At 41.0% G+C, this 12,494-nt stretch overlaps 16 non-coding genes across 16 annotated transcripts; all 16 read right to left on the bottom strand.

The window, feature by feature from the left end:
• Nucleotides 1-586: 586 nt before the first annotated feature.
• TRNAH-GUG (transfer RNA histidin (anticodon GUG)) lies at nucleotides 587-658 on the bottom strand. The gene has a single exon. It is a non-coding gene; the product is annotated as a tRNA-His (tRNA).
• An 8-nt stretch (nucleotides 659-666) lies between these two features.
• Nucleotides 667-739, bottom strand: TRNAR-ACG (transfer RNA arginine (anticodon ACG)). Its single transcript has one exon. It is a non-coding gene; the product is annotated as a tRNA-Arg (tRNA).
• A 2,147-nt stretch (nucleotides 740-2,886) lies between these two features.
• On the bottom strand, nucleotides 2,887-2,958 carry TRNAH-GUG (transfer RNA histidin (anticodon GUG)). The gene has a single exon. It is a non-coding gene; the product is annotated as a tRNA-His (tRNA).
• A 1,078-nt stretch (nucleotides 2,959-4,036) lies between these two features.
• TRNAH-GUG (transfer RNA histidin (anticodon GUG)) lies at nucleotides 4,037-4,108 on the bottom strand. Its single transcript has one exon. It is a non-coding gene; the product is annotated as a tRNA-His (tRNA).
• Nucleotides 4,109-4,116: 8 nt separating this feature from the next.
• Nucleotides 4,117-4,189, bottom strand: TRNAR-ACG (transfer RNA arginine (anticodon ACG)). The gene has a single exon. It is a non-coding gene; the product is annotated as a tRNA-Arg (tRNA).
• A 1,572-nt stretch (nucleotides 4,190-5,761) lies between these two features.
• TRNAH-GUG (transfer RNA histidin (anticodon GUG)) lies at nucleotides 5,762-5,833 on the bottom strand. The gene has a single exon. It is a non-coding gene; the product is annotated as a tRNA-His (tRNA).
• Nucleotides 5,834-5,841: 8 nt separating this feature from the next.
• Nucleotides 5,842-5,914, bottom strand: TRNAR-ACG (transfer RNA arginine (anticodon ACG)). The gene has a single exon. It is a non-coding gene; the product is annotated as a tRNA-Arg (tRNA).
• A 422-nt stretch (nucleotides 5,915-6,336) lies between these two features.
• Nucleotides 6,337-6,408, bottom strand: TRNAH-GUG (transfer RNA histidin (anticodon GUG)). Its single transcript has one exon. It is a non-coding gene; the product is annotated as a tRNA-His (tRNA).
• An 8-nt stretch (nucleotides 6,409-6,416) lies between these two features.
• TRNAR-ACG (transfer RNA arginine (anticodon ACG)) lies at nucleotides 6,417-6,489 on the bottom strand. The gene has a single exon. It is a non-coding gene; the product is annotated as a tRNA-Arg (tRNA).
• A 2,147-nt stretch (nucleotides 6,490-8,636) lies between these two features.
• On the bottom strand, nucleotides 8,637-8,708 carry TRNAH-GUG (transfer RNA histidin (anticodon GUG)). Its single transcript has one exon. It is a non-coding gene; the product is annotated as a tRNA-His (tRNA).
• Nucleotides 8,709-8,716: 8 nt separating this feature from the next.
• TRNAR-ACG (transfer RNA arginine (anticodon ACG)) lies at nucleotides 8,717-8,789 on the bottom strand. Its single transcript has one exon. It is a non-coding gene; the product is annotated as a tRNA-Arg (tRNA).
• A 1,572-nt stretch (nucleotides 8,790-10,361) lies between these two features.
• Nucleotides 10,362-10,433, bottom strand: TRNAH-GUG (transfer RNA histidin (anticodon GUG)). Its single transcript has one exon. It is a non-coding gene; the product is annotated as a tRNA-His (tRNA).
• An 8-nt stretch (nucleotides 10,434-10,441) lies between these two features.
• TRNAR-ACG (transfer RNA arginine (anticodon ACG)) lies at nucleotides 10,442-10,514 on the bottom strand. Its single transcript has one exon. It is a non-coding gene; the product is annotated as a tRNA-Arg (tRNA).
• Nucleotides 10,515-10,936: 422 nt separating this feature from the next.
• Nucleotides 10,937-11,008, bottom strand: TRNAH-GUG (transfer RNA histidin (anticodon GUG)). Its single transcript has one exon. It is a non-coding gene; the product is annotated as a tRNA-His (tRNA).
• Nucleotides 11,009-11,591: 583 nt separating this feature from the next.
• TRNAR-ACG (transfer RNA arginine (anticodon ACG)) lies at nucleotides 11,592-11,664 on the bottom strand. Its single transcript has one exon. It is a non-coding gene; the product is annotated as a tRNA-Arg (tRNA).
• A 422-nt stretch (nucleotides 11,665-12,086) lies between these two features.
• On the bottom strand, nucleotides 12,087-12,158 carry TRNAH-GUG (transfer RNA histidin (anticodon GUG)). Its single transcript has one exon. It is a non-coding gene; the product is annotated as a tRNA-His (tRNA).
• Between the last annotated feature and the right edge of the window lie 336 nt (nucleotides 12,159-12,494).

Below are 12,494 nucleotides of genomic sequence, written 5' to 3'. Positions count from 1 at the left end.
CAAAACTAACATGCCGTGACCCAGATTCGAACCGGGGTTGCTGCGGCCACAACGCAGAGTACTAACCACTATACGATCACGGCAACTTTTCCGAGCCAGGTAGGCGTCGCACCTACAATCTTCTGATCTGTAGTCAGACGCGTTATCCATTGCACCACTGGCACAACTGTTCTTGTATTTGATGGACTCTTTCACCACAAATTGAGAGCTGATCGAAGCCTTGCTACAGGGCTCTATGGTTATTTCAGCATATGTCACATTTTGGAAGCTGAACGAACAGTTGCTGCAGGGCTCCTTTCCCATAAATATCTCAATTTCAAGGTTCTTTGTGATTTCCAAAAGATCTTTCAAGTTTGTGATGAACATGCTCAGACTGAATCCAAATAATCTAATTTCTTGATGTCAGGAATTTCTGTCAAGTTCCCAGTCTTTCAAGAGATTTTCTCACAACTTAAGTTTTAAAACATGTATAGATACTTTGGCAACTAGCATTATAGCGAAAAATTGCAAGCAAGTACAAAGATTCAGCATACTTTCTAAAATTCTGCTAACATTGAAAAGTTGTGACAGAGAAACAAAAGTAACATGCCGTGACCCGGATTCGAACCAGGGTTGCTGCGGCCACAACGCAGAATACTAACCACTATACGATCACGGCAACTTTTCCGAGCCAGGTAGGAGTCGAACCTACAATCTTCTGATCCGTAGTCAGATGCGTTATCCATTGCGCCACTGGCCCAACTGCTGCTGTATTTGATGGACTCTTTCACCACAAATCGAGAGCTGATCGAAGCCTTGCTACAGGGCTCTATGCTTATTTCAGCATATGTCACATTTTGGTAGCTGAACGAACAGTTGCTGCAGGGCTCCTTTCCCATAAATATCTCAATTTCAAGGTTCTTTGTGATTTCGAAAAGATCTTTCAAGTTTGTGATGAACATGCTCAGACAGAATCCAAATAATCTAATTTCTTGATGTCAGGAATTTCTGTCAAGTTCCCTGTCTTTCAAGAGATTTTCTCACAACTGAAGTTTCAAAACATGTATAGATACTTTGGCAACTAGCATTATAGCGAAAAATTGCAAGCAAGTACAAAGATTCAGCATACTTTCTAAAATTCTGCTAACATTGAAAAGTTGTGACAGAGAAACAAAACTAACATGCCGTGACCCAGATTCGAACCGGGGTTGCTGCGGCCACAACGCAGAGTACTAACCACTATACGATCACGGCAACTTTTCCGAGCCAGGTAGGCGTCGCACCTACAATCTTCTGATCTGTAGTCAGACGCGTTATTCATTGCGCCACTGGCACAACTGTTCTTGTATTTGATGGACTCTTTCACCACAAATTGAGAGCTGATCGAAGCCTTGCTACAGGGCTCTATGGTTATTTCAGCATATGTCACATTTTGGTAGCTGAACGAACAGTTGCTGCAGGGCTCCTTTCCCATAAATATCTCAATTTCAAGGTTCTTTGTGATTTCCAAAAGATTTTTCAAGTTTGTGATGAACATGCTCAGACAGAGTCCAAATAATCTAATTTCTTGATGTCAGGAATTTCTGTCAAGTTACCTGTCTTTCAAGAGATTTTCTCACAACTGAAGTTTCAAAACATGTATAGATACTTTGGCAACTAGCATTATAGCGAAAAATTGCAAGCAAGTACAAAGATTCAGCATACTTTCTAAAATTCTGCTAACATTGAAAAGTTGTGACAGAGAAACAAAACTAACATGCCGTGACCCAGATTCGAACCGGGGTTGCTGCGGCCACAACGCAGAGTACTAACCACTATACGATCACGGCAACTTTTCCGAGCCAGGTAGGCGTCGCACCTACAATCTTCTGATCTGTAGTCAGACGCGTTATTCATTGCGCCACTGGCACAACTGTTCTTGTATTTGATGGACTCTTTCACCACAAATTGAGAGCTGATCGAAGCCTTGCTACAGGGCTCTATGGTTATTTCAGCATATGTCACATTTTGGTAGCTGAACGAACAGTTGCTGCAGGGCTCCTTTCCCATAAATATCTCAATTTCAAGGTTCTTTGTGATTTCCAAAAGATTTTTCAAGTTTGTGATGAACATGCTCAGACAGAGTCCAAATAATCTAATTTCTTGATGTCAGGAATTTCTGTCAAGTTACCTGTCTTTCAAGAGATTTTCTCACAACTGAAGTTTCAAAACATGTATAGATACTTTGGCAACTAGCATTATAGCGAAAAATTGCAAGCAAGTACAAAGATTCAGCATACTTTCTAAAATTCTGCTAACATTGAAAAGTTGTGACAGAGAAACAAAACTAACATGCCGTGACCCAGATTCGAACCGGGGTTGCTGCGGCCACAACGCAGAGTACTAACCACTATACGATCACGGCAACTTTTCCGAGCCAGGTAGGCGTCGCACCTACAATCTTCTGATCTGTAGTCAGACGCGTTATCCATTGCACCACTGGCACAACTGTTCTTGTATTTGATGGACTCTTTCACCACAAATTGAGAGCTGATCGAAGCCTTGCTACAGGGCTCTATGGTTATTTCAGCATATGTCACATTTTGGAAGCTGAACGAACAGTTGCTGCAGGGCTCCTTTCCCATAAATATCTCAATTTCAAGGTTCTTTGTGATTTCCAAAAGATCTTTCAAGTTTGTGATGAACATGCTCAGACTGAATCCAAATAATCTAATTTCTTGATGTCAGGAATTTCTGTCAAGTTCCCAGTCTTTCAAGAGATTTTCTCACAACTTAAGTTTTAAAACATGTATAGATACTTTGGCAACTAGCATTATAGCGAAAAATTGCAAGCAAGTACAAAGATTCAGCATACTTTCTAAAATTCTGCTAACATTGAAAAGTTGTGACAGAGAAACAAAAGTAACATGCCGTGACCCGGATTCGAACCAGGGTTGCTGCGGCCACAACGCAGAATACTAACCACTATACGATCACGGCAACTTTTCCGAGTCAGGTAGGAGTCGCACCTACAATCTTCTGATCTGTAGTCAGACGCGTTATCCATTGCGCCACTGGCACAACTGTTCTTGTATTTGATGGACTCTTTCACCACAAATTGAGAGCTGATCGAAGCCTTGCTACAGGGCTCTATGGTTATTTCAGCATATGTCACATTTTGGTAGCTGAACGAACAGTTGCTGCAGGGCTCCTTTCCCATAAATATCTCAATTTCAAGGTTATTTGTGATTTCCAAAAGATCTTTCAAGTTTGTGATGAACATGCTCAGACAGAGTCCAAATAATCTAATTTCTTGATGTCAGGAATTTCTGTCAAGTTACCTGTCTTTCAAGAGATTTTCTCACAACTGAAGTTTCAAAACATGTATAGATACTTTGGCAACTAGCATTATAGCGAAAAATTGCAAGCAAGTACAAAGATTCAGCATACTTTCTAAAATTCTGCTAACATTGAAAAGTTGTGACAGAGAAACAAAACTAACATGCCGTGACCCAGATTCGAACCAGGGTTGCTGCGGCCACAACGCAGAGTACTAACCACTATACGATCACGGCAACTTTTCCGAGCCAGGTAGGCGTCGCACCTACAATCTTCTGATCCGTAGTCAGACGCGTTATCCATTGCGCCACTGGCACAACTGTTCTTGTATTTGATGGACTCTTTCACCACAAATTGAGAGCTGATCGAAGCCTTGCTACAGGGCTCTATGGTTATTTCAGCATATGTCACATTTTGGAAGCTGAACGAACAGTTGCTGCAGGGCTCCTTTCCCATAAATATCTCAATTTCAAGGTTCTTTGTGATTTACAAAAGATCTTTCAAGTTTGTGATGAACATGCTCAGACTGAATCCAAATAATCTAATTTCTTGATGTCAGGAATTTCTGTCAAGTTCCCAGTCTTTCAAGAGATTTTCTCACAACTTAAGTTTTAAAACATGTATAGATACTTTGGCAACTAGCATTATAGCGAAAAATTGCAAGCAAGTACAAAGATTCAGCATACTTTCTAAAATTCTGCTAACATTGAAAAGTTGTGACAGAGAAACAAAAGTAACATGCCGTGACCCGGATTCGAACCAGGGTTGCTGCGGCCACAACGCAGAATACTAACCACTATACGATCACGGCAACTTTTCCGAGCCAGGTAGGAGTCAAACCTACAATCTTCTGATCCGTAGTCAGATGCGTTATCCATTGCGCCACTGGCCCAACTGCTGCTGTATTTGATGGACTCTTTCACCACAAATCGAGAGCTGATCGAAGCCTTGCTACAGGGCTCTATGCTTATTTCAGCATATGTCACATTTTGGTAGCTGAACGAACAGTTGCTGCAGGGCTCCTTTCCCATAAATATCTCAATTTCAAGGTTCTTTGTGATTTCGAAAAGATCTTTCAAGTTTGTGATGAACATGCTCAGACAGAATCCAAATAATCTAATTTCTTGATGTCAGGAATTTCTGTCAAGTTCCCTGTCTTTCAAGAGATTTTCTCACAACTGAAGTTTCAAAACATGTATAGATACTTTGGCAACTAGCATTATAGCGAAAAATTGCAAGCAAGTACAAAGATTCAGCATACTTTCTAAAATTCTGCTAACATTGAAAAGTTGTGACAGAGAAACAAAACTAACATGCCGTGACCCAGATTCGAACCGGGGTTGCTGCGGCCACAACGCAGAGTACTAACCACTATACGATCACGGCAACTTTTCCGAGCCAGGTAGGCGTCGCACCTACAATCTTCTGATCTGTAGTCAGACGCGTTATTCATTGCGCCACTGGCACAACTGTTCTTGTATTTGATGGACTCTTTCACCACAAATTGAGAGCTGATCGAAGCCTTGCTACAGGGCTCTATGGTTATTTCAGCATATGTCACATTTTGGTAGCTGAACGAACAGTTGCTGCAGGGCTCCTTTCCCATAAATATCTCAATTTCAAGGTTCTTTGTGATTTCCAAAAGATCTTTCAAGTTTGTGATGAACATGCTCAGACAGAGTCCAAATAATCTAATTTCTTGATGTCAGGAATTTCTGTCAAGTTACCTGTCTTTCAAGAGATTTTCTCACAACTGAAGTTTCAAAACATGTATAGATACTTTGGCAACTAGCATTATAGCGAAAAATTGCAAGCAAGTACAAAGATTCAGCATACTTTCTAAAATTCTGCTAACATTGAAAAGTTGTGACAGAGAAACAAAACTAACATGCCGTGACCCAGATTCGAACCGGGGTTGCTGCGGCCACAACGCAGAGTACTAACCACTATACGATCACGGCAACTTTTCCGAGCCAGGTAGGCGTCGCACCTACAATCTTCTGATCTGTAGTCAGACGCGTTATCCATTGCACCACTGGCACAACTGTTCTTGTATTTGATGGACTCTTTCACCACAAATTGAGAGCTGATCGAAGCCTTGCTACAGGGCTCTATGGTTATTTCAGCATATGTCACATTTTGGAAGCTGAACGAACAGTTGCTGCAGGGCTCCTTTCCCATAAATATCTCAATTTCAAGGTTCTTTGTGATTTCCAAAAGATCTTTCAAGTTTGTGATGAACATGCTCAGACTGAATCCAAATAATCTAATTTCTTGATGTCAGGAATTTCTGTCAAGTTCCCAGTCTTTCAAGAGATTTTCTCACAACTTAAGTTTTAAAACATGTATAGATACTTTGGCAACTAGCATTATAGCGAAAAATTGCAAGCAAGTACAAAGATTCAGCATACTTTCTAAAATTCTGCTAACATTGAAAAGTTGTGACAGAGAAACAAAAGTAACATGCCGTGACCCGGATTCGAACCAGGGTTGCTGCGGCCACAACGCAGAATACTAACCACTATACGATCACGGCAACTTTTCCGAGCCAGGTAGGAGTCGAACCTACAATCTTCTGATCCGTAGTCAGATGCGTTATCCATTGCGCCACTGGCCCAACTGCTGCTGTATTTGATGGACTCTTTCACCACAAATCGAGAGCTGATCGAAGCCTTGCTACAGGGCTCTATGCTTATTTCAGCATATGTCACATTTTGGTAGCTGAACGAACAGTTGCTGCAGGGCTCCTTTCCCATAAATATCTCAATTTCAAGGTTCTTTGTGATTTCGAAAAGATCTTTCAAGTTTGTGATGAACATGCTCAGACAGAATCCAAATAATCTAATTTCTTGATGTCAGGAATTTCTGTCAAGTTCCCTGTCTTTCAAGAGATTTTCTCACAACTGAAGTTTCAAAACATGTATAGATACTTTGGCAACTAGCATTATAGCGAAAAATTGCAAGCAAGTACAAAGATTCAGCATACTTTCTAAAATTCTGCTAACATTGAAAAGTTGTGACAGAGAAACAAAAGTAACATGCCGTGACCTGGATTCGAACCAGGGTTGCTGCGGCCACAACGCAGAATGCTAACCACTGTACGATCACGGCAACTTTTCCGAGCCAGGTAGGAGTCGAACCTACAATCTTCTGATCCGTAGTCAGATGCGTTATCCATTGCGCCACTGGCACAACTGTTCTTGTATTTGATGGACTCTTTCACCAGAAATTGAGAGCTGATCGTAGGCTTGCTACAGGGCTCTATGCTTATTTCAGCATATGTCACATTTTGGTAGCTGAACGAACAGTTGCTGCAGGGCTCCTTTCCCATAAATATCTCAATTTCAAGGTTCTTTGTGATTTCGAAAAGATCTTTCAAGTTTGTGATGAACATGCTCAGACAGAATCCAAATAATCTAATTTCTTGATGTCAGGAATTTCTGTCAAGTTCCCTGTCTGTCAAGAGATTTTCTCACAACTGAAGTTTCAAAACATGTATAGATACTTTGGCAACTAGCATTATAGCGAAAAATTGCAAGCAAGTACAAAGATTCAGCATACTTTCAAAAATTCTGCTAACATTGAAAAGTTGTGACAGAGAAACAAAACTAACATGCCGTGACCCGGATTCGAACCGGGGTTGCTGCGGCCACAACGCAGAGTACTAACCACTATACGATCACGTCAACTTTTCCGATCCAGGTAGGAGTCAAACCTACAATCTTCTGATCCGTAGTCAGACGCTTTATCCATTGCGCCACTGGCACAACTGTTGTTGCATTTGATGGACTCTTTCACCAGAAATTGAGAGCTGATCGAAGCCTTGCTACAGGGCTCTATGCTTATTTCAGCATATGTCACATTTTGGTAGCTGAACGAACAGTTGCTGCAGGGCTCCTCTCCCATAAATATCTCAATTTCAAGGTTCTTTGTGATTTCCAAAAGATCTTTCAAGTTTGAGATGAACATGCTCAGACAGAATCCAAATAATCTAATTTCTTGATGTCAGGAATTTCTGTCAAGTTCCCAGTCTTTCAAGAGATTTTCTCACAACTTAAGTTTTAAAACATGTATAGATACTTTGGCAACTAGCATTATAGCGAAAAATTGCAAGTAAGTACAAAGATTCAGCATACTTTCTAAAATTCTGCTAACATTGAAAAGTTGTGACAGAGAAACAAAACTAACATGCCGTGACCCAGATTCGAACCGGGGTTGCTGCGGCCACAACGCAGAGTACTAACCACTATACGATCACGGCAACTTTTCCGAGCCAGGTAGGCGTCGCACCTACAATCTTCTGATCTGTAGTCAGACGCGTTATTCATTGCGCCACTGGCACAACTGTTCTTGTATTTGATGGACTCTTTCACCACAAATTGAGAGCTGATCGAAGCCTTGCTACAGGGCTCTATGGTTATTTCAGCATATGTCACATTTTGGTAGCTGAACGAACAGTTGCTGCAGGGCTCCTTTCCCATAAATATCTCAATTTCAAGGTTCTTTGTGATTTCCAAAAGATCTTTCAAGTTTGTGATGAACATGCTCAGACAGAGTCCAAATAATCTAATTTCTTGATGTCAGGAATTTCTGTCAAGTTACCTGTCTTTCAAGAGATTTTCTCACAACTGAAGTTTCAAAACATGTATAGATACTTTGGCAACTAGCATTATAGCGAAAAATTGCAAGCAAGTACAAAGATTCAGCATACTTTCTAAAATTCTGCTAACATTGAAAAGTTGTGACAGAGAAACAAAACTAACATGCCGTGACCCAGATTCGAACCGGGGTTGCTGCGGCCACAACGCAGAGTACTAACCACTATACGATCACGGCAACTTTTCCGAGCCAGGTAGGCGTCGCACCTACAATCTTCTGATCTGTAGTCAGACGCGTTATCCATTGCACCACTGGCACAACTGTTCTTGTATTTGATGGACTCTTTCACCACAAATTGAGAGCTGATCGAAGCCTTGCTACAGGGCTCTATGGTTATTTCAGCATATGTCACATTTTGGAAGCTGAACGAACAGTTGCTGCAGGGTTCCTTTCCCATAAATATCTCAATTTCAAGGTTCTTTGTGATTTCCAAAAGATCTTTCAAGTTTGTGATGAACATGCTCAGACTGAATCCAAATAATCTAATTTCTTGATGTCAGGAATTTCTGTCAAGTTCCCAGTCTTTCAAGAGATTTTCTCACAACTTAAGTTTTAAAACATGTATAGATACTTTGGCAACTAGCATTATAGCGAAAAATTGCAAGCAAGTACAAAGATTCAGCATACTTTCTAAAATTCTGCTAACATTGAAAAGTTGTGACAGAGAAACAAAAGTAACATGCCGTGACCCGGATTCGAACCAGGGTTGCTGCGGCCACAACGCAGAATACTAACCACTATACGATCACGGCAACTTTTCCGAGCCAGGTAGGAGTCGAACCTACAATCTTCTGATCCGTAGTCAGATGCGTTATCCATTGCGCCACTGGCCCAACTGCTGCTGTATTTGATGGACTCTTTCACCACAAATCGAGAGCTGATCGAAGCCTTGCTACATTGCTCTATGCTTATTTCAGCATATGTCACATTTTGGTAGCTGAACGAACAGTTGCTGCAGGGCTCCTTTCCCATAAATATCTCAATTTCAAGGTTCTTTGTGATTTCGAAAAGATCTTTCAAGTTTGTGATGAACATGCTCAGACAGAATCCAAATAATCTAATTTCTTGATGTCAGGAATTTCTGTCAAGTTCCCTGTCTTTCAAGAGATTTTCTCACAACTTAAGTTTTAAAACATGTATAGATACTTTGGCAACTAGCATTATAGCGAAAAATTGCAAGCAAGTACAAAGATTCAGCATACTTTCTAAAATTCTGCTAACATTGAAAAGTTGTGACAGAGAAACAAAACTAACATGCCGTGACCCAGATTCGAACCGGGGTTGCTGCGGCCACAACGCAGAGTACTAACCACTATACGATCACGGCAACTTTTCCGAGCCAGGTAGGCGTCGCACCTACAATCTTCTGATCTGTAGTCAGACGCGTTATTCATTGCGCCACTGGCACAACTGTTCTTGTATTTGATGGACTCTTTCACCACAAATTGAGAGCTGATCGAAGCCTTGCTACAGGGCTCTATGGTTATTTCAGCATATGTCACATTTTGGTAGCTGAACGAACAGTTGCTGCAGGGCTCCTTTCCCATAAATATCTCAATTTCAAGGTTCTTTGTGATTTCCAAAAGATCTTTCAAGTTTGTGATGAACATGCTCAGACAGAGTCCAAATAATCTAATTTCTTGATGTCAGGAATTTCTGTCAAGTTACCTGTCTTTCAAGAGATTTTCTCACAACTGAAGTTTCAAAACATGTATAGATACTTTGGCAACTAGCATTATAGCGAAAAATTGCAAGCAAGTACAAAGATTCAGCATACTTTCTAAAATTCTGCTAACATTGAAAAGTTGTGACAGAGAAACAAAACTAACATGCCGTGACCCACATTCGAACCGGGGTTGCTGCGGCCACAACGCAGAGTACTAACCACTATACGATCACGGCAACTTTTTCGAGCCAGGTAGGCGTCGCACCTACAATCTTCTGATCTGTAGTCAGACGCGTTATCCATTGCACCACTGGCACAACTGTTCTTGTATTTGATGGACTCTTTCACCACAAATTGAGAGCTGATCGAAGCCTTGCTACAGGGCTCTATGGTTATTTCAGCATATGTCACATTTTGGAAGCTGAACGAACAGTTGCTGCAGGGCTCCTTTCCCATAAATATCTCAATTTCAAGGTTCTTTGTGATTTCCAAAAGATCTTTCAAGTTTGTGATGAACATGCTCAGACTGAATCCAAATAATCTAATTTCTTGATGTCAGGAATTTCTGTCAAGTTCCCAGTCTTTCAAGAGATTTTCTCACAACTTAAGTTTTAAACCATGTATAGATACTTTGGCAACTAGCATTATAGCGAAAAATTGCAAGCAAGTACAAAGATTCAGCATACTTTCTAAAATTCTGCTAACATTGAAAAGTTGTGACAGAGAAACAAAAGTAACATGCCGTGACCCGGATTCGAACCAGGGTTGCTGCGGCCACAACGCAGAATACTAACCACTATACGATCACGGCAACTTTTCCGAGCCAGGTAGGAGTCGAACCTACAATCTTCTGATCCGTAGTCAGATGCGTTATCCATTGCGCCACTGGCCCAACTGCTGCTGTATTTGATGGACTCTTTCACCACAAATCGAGAGCTGATCGAAGCCTTGCTACATTGCTCTATGCTTATTTTAGCATATGTCACATTTTGGTAGCTGAACGAACAGTTGCTGCAGGGCTCCTTTCCCATAAATATCTCAATTTCAAGGTTCTTTGTGATTTCAAAAAGATCTTTCAAGTTTGTGATGAACATGCTCAGACAGAATCCAAATAATCTAATTTCTTGATGTCAGGAATTTCTGTCAAGTTCCCAGTCTTTCAAGAGATTTTCTCACAACTTAAGTTTTAAAACATGTATAGATACTTTGGCAACTAGCATTATAGCGAAAAATTGCAAGCAAGTACAAAGATTCAGCATACTTTCTAAAATTCTGCTAACATTGAAAAGTTGTGACAGAGAAACAAAACTAACATGCCGTGACCCGGATTCGAACCGGGGTTGCTGCGGCCACAACGCAGCGTACTAACCACTATACGATCACGGCAACTTTTCCGAGCTGGGTAGGAGTCGCACCTACAATCTTCTGATCTGTAGTCAGACACGTGATCCATTGCGCCACTGGCACAACTGTTCTTGTATTTGATGGACTCTTTCACCACAAATTGAGAGCTGATCGAAGCCTTGCTACAGGGCTCTATGGTTATTTCAGCATATGTCACATTTTGGTAGCTGAATGAACAGTTGCTGCAGGGCTCCTTTCCCATAAATATCTCAATTTCAAGGTTCTTTGTGATTTCCAAAAGATCTTTAAAGTTTGTGATGAACATGCTCAGACAGAGTCCAAATAATCTAATTTCTTGATGTCAGGAATTTCTGTCAAGTTAAGTGTCTTTCAAGAGATTTTCTCACAACTGAAGTTTCAAAACATGTATAGATACTTTGGCAACTAGCATTATAGCGAAAAATTGCAAGCAAGTACAAAGATTCAGCATACTTTCTAAAATTCTGCTAACATTGAAAAGTTGTGACAGAGAAACAAAAGTAACATGCCGTGACCCGGATTCGAACCAAGGTTGCTGCGGCCACAACGCTGAGTACTAACCTCTATACGATCACGGCAACTTTTCCGGGCCAGGTAGGAGTCGAACCTACAATCTTCAGATCCGTAGTCAGACGCGTTATCCGTTGCGCCACTGGCCCAACTGTTGCTGTATTTGATGGACTCTTTCACCACAAATTGAGAGCTGATCGAAGCCTTGCTACTGGGCTCTATGGTTATTTCAGCATATGTCACATTTTGGTAGCTGAACCAACAGTTGCTGCAGGGCTCCTTTCCCATAAATATCTCAATTTCAAGGTTCTTTGTGATTTCAAAAAGATCTTTCAAGTTTGTGATGAACATGCTCAGACAGAATCCAAATAATCTAATTTCTTGATGTCAGGAATTTCTGTCAAGTTCCCAGTCTTTCAAGAGATTTTCTCACAACTTAAGTTTTAAAACATGTATAGATACTTTGGCAACTAGCATTATAGCGAAAAATTGCAAGCAAGTACAAAGATTCAGCATACTTTCTAAAATTCTGCTAACATTGAAAAGTTGTGACAGAGAAACAAAACTAACATGCCGTGACCCGGATTCGAACCGGGGTTGCTGCGGCCACAACGCAGAGTACTAACCACTATACGATCACGGCAACTTTTCCGAGCCAGGTAGGAGTCGCACCTACAATCTTCAGATCCGTAGTCAGACGCGTTATCCGTTGCGCCACTGGCCCAACTGTTGCTGTATTTGATGGACTCTTACACCACAAATTGAGAGCTGATCGAAGCCTTGCTACTGGGCTCTATGGTTATTTCAGCATATGTCACATTTTGGTAGCTGAACCAACAGTTGCTGCAGGACTCCTTTCCCATAAATATCTCAATTTCAAGGTTCTTTGTGATTTCCAAAAGATCTTTCAAGTTTGTGATGAACATGCTCAGACAGGGTCCAAATAATCTAATTTCTTGATGTCAGGAATTTCTGTCAA

Source organism: Mixophyes fleayi, chromosome 4 (genome assembly GCF_038048845.1).
Source record: "Mixophyes fleayi isolate aMixFle1 chromosome 4, aMixFle1.hap1, whole genome shotgun sequence".
NCBI classification, from domain to species: Eukaryota; Metazoa; Chordata; class Amphibia; order Anura; family Limnodynastidae; genus Mixophyes; species Mixophyes fleayi.
Note: the sequence above shows the minus strand (reverse complement) of the source record. Positions and strands in the feature narration are given on the sequence as shown.